Below are 2,500 nucleotides of genomic sequence, written 5' to 3'. Positions count from 1 at the left end.
CTCTCGGTCTCTCTCTCTCTCGGTCTCTCTCTCTCGTCTCTCTCTCTCTCGGTCTCTCTCTCTCTCGGTCCTCTCTCTCTCTCGGTCTCTCTCTCTCTCGGTCTCTCTCTCTCTCGGTCTCTCTCTCTCTCGGTCTCTCTCTCTCTCGGTCTCTCTCTCTCTCGGTCTCTCTCTCTCTCGGTCTCTCTCTCTCTCGGTCTCTCTCTCTCTCGGTCTCTCTCTCTCTCGGTCTCTCTCTCTCTCGGTCTCTCTCTCTCTCGGTCTCTCTCTCTCTCGGTCTCTCTCTCTCTCGGTCTCTCTCTCTCTCGGTCTCTCTCTCTCTCTCGGTCTCTCTCTCTCTCGGTCTCTCTCTCTCTCGGTCTCTCTCTCTCTCGGTCTCTCTCTCTCTCGGTCTCTCTCTCTCTCGGTCTCTCTCTCTCTCGGTCTCTCTCTCTCTCGGTCTCTCTCTCTCTCGGTCTCTCTCTCTCTCGGTCTCTCTCTCTCTCGGTCTCTCTCTCTCTCGGTCTCTCTCTCTCTCGGTCTCTCTCTCTCTCGGTCTCTCTCTCTCTCGGTCTCTCTCTCTCTCGGTCTCTCTCTCTCTCGGTCTCTCTCTCTCTCGGTCTCTCTCTCTCTCGGTCTCTCTCTCTCTCGGTCTCTCTCTCTCTCGGTCTCTCTCTCTCTCGGTCTCTCTCTCTCTCGTCTCTCTCTCTCTCGGTCTCTCTCTCTCTCGGTCTCTCTCTCTCTCGGTCTCTCTCTCTCTCGGTCTCTCTCTCTCTCGGTCTCTCTCTCTCTCGGTCTCTCTCTCTCTCGGTCTCTCTCTCTCTCGGTCTCTCTCTCTCTCGGTCTCTCTCTCTCTCGGTCTCTCTCTCTCTCGGTCTCTCTCTCTCTCGGTCTCTCTCTCTCTCGGTCTCTCTCTCTCTCGGTCTCTCTCTCTCTCGGTCTCTCTCTCTCTCGGTCTCTCTCTCTCTCGGTCTCTCTCTCTCTCGGTCTCTCTCTCTCTCGGTCTCTCTCTCTCTCGGTCTCTCTCTCTCTCGGTCTCTCTCTCTCTCGGTCTCTCTCTCTCTCGGTCTCTCTCTCTCTCGGTCTCTCTCTCTCTCGGTCTCTCTCTCTCTCGGTCTCTCTCTCTCTCGGTCTCTCTCTCTCTCGGTCTCTCTCTCTCTCGGTCTCTCTCTCCTCTCGGTCTCTCTCTCTCTCGGTCTCTCTCTCTCTCGGTCTCTCTCTCTCTCGGTCTCTCTCTCTCTCGGTCTCTCTCTCTCTCGGTCTCTCTCTCTCTCGGTCTCTCTCTCTCTCGGTCTCTCTCTCTCTCGGTCTCTCTCTCTCTCGGTCTCTCTCTCTCTCGGTCTCTCTCTCTCTCGGTCTCTCTCTCTCTCGGTCTCTCTCTCTCTCGGTCTCTCTCTCTCTCGGTCTCTCTCTCTCTCGGTCTCTCTCTCTCTCGGTCTCTCTCTCTCTCGGTCTCTCTCTCTCTCGGTCTCTCTCTCTCTCGGTCTCTCTCTCTCTCGGTCTCTCTCTCTCTCGGTCTCTCTCTCTCTCGGTCTCTCTCTCTCTCGGTCTCTCTCTCTCTCGTCTCTCTCTCTCTCGGTCTCTCTCTCTCTCGGTCTCTCTCTCTCTCGGTCTCTCTCTCTCTCGGTCTCTCTCTCTCTCGGTCTCTCTCTCTCTCGGTCTCTCTCTCTCCTCGGTCTCTCTCTCTCTCGGTCTCTCTCTCTCTCGGTCTCTCTCTCTCTCGGTCTCTCTCTCTCTCGGTCTCTCTCTCTCTCGGTCTCTCTCTCTCTCGGTCTCTCTCTCTCTCGGTCTCTCTCTCTCTCGGTCTCTCTCTCTCTCGGTCTCTCTCTCTCTCGGTCTCTCTCTCTCTCGGTCTCTCTCTCTCTCGGTCTCTCTCTCTCTCGGTCTCTCTCTCTCTCGTCTCTCTCTCTCTCGGTCTCTCTCTCTCTCGTCTCTCTCCTCTCTCGGTCTCTCTCTCTCTCGGTCTCTCTCTCTCTCGGTCTCTCTCTCTCTCGGTCTCTCTCTCTCTCGTCTCTCTCTCTCTTCGGTCTCTCTCTCTCTCGTCTCTCGTCTCCTCTCGTCTCTCTCTCTCTCGGTCTCTCTCTCTCTCGGTCTCTCTCTCTCTCGGTCTCTCTCTCTCTCGGTCTCTCTCTCTCTCGGTCTCTCTCTCTCTCGGTCTCTCTCTCTCTCGGTCTCTCTCTCTCTCGGTCTCTCTCTCTCTCTCGGTCTCTCTCTCTCTCTCGTCTCTCTCTCTCTCGGTCTCTCTCTCTCTCGGTCTCTCTCTCTCTCGGTCTCTCTCTCTCTCGGTCTCTCTCTCTCTCGGTCTCTCTCTCTCTCGGTCTCTCTCTCTCTCTGTCTCTCTCTCTCGTCTCTCTCTCTCTCTGTCTCGTCTCTCTCGTCTCTCTCTGTCTCTCTCTCTCCTCTGTCTCTCTCTCTCTCTGTCTCTCTCTCTCTCTCTCGTCTCTCTCTCTCGTCTCTCTCTCTCGGTCTCTCTCTCTCTGGTCTCTCTCTCTCTCGTCTCTCTCTCTCTCGTCTCTCTCTC

The 2,500-nt window shown here is 55.9% G+C and overlaps 1 protein-coding gene across 1 annotated transcript in view; it reads left to right on the top strand.

The window, feature by feature from the left end:
- The window catches only part of LOC140400181 (reticulon-3-like), an 88,895-nt gene that overhangs the window by 3,227 nt on the left and 83,168 nt on the right, over window positions 1-2,500 (top strand). The gene's annotated exons all lie outside the window — the stretch shown is intronic.

The sequence above is a fragment of the Scyliorhinus torazame genome, chromosome 24 (genome assembly GCF_047496885.1).
Source record: "Scyliorhinus torazame isolate Kashiwa2021f chromosome 24, sScyTor2.1, whole genome shotgun sequence".
Taxonomy (NCBI): domain Eukaryota; kingdom Metazoa; phylum Chordata; class Chondrichthyes; order Carcharhiniformes; family Scyliorhinidae; genus Scyliorhinus; species Scyliorhinus torazame.
Note: the sequence above shows the minus strand (reverse complement) of the source record. Positions and strands in the feature narration are given on the sequence as shown.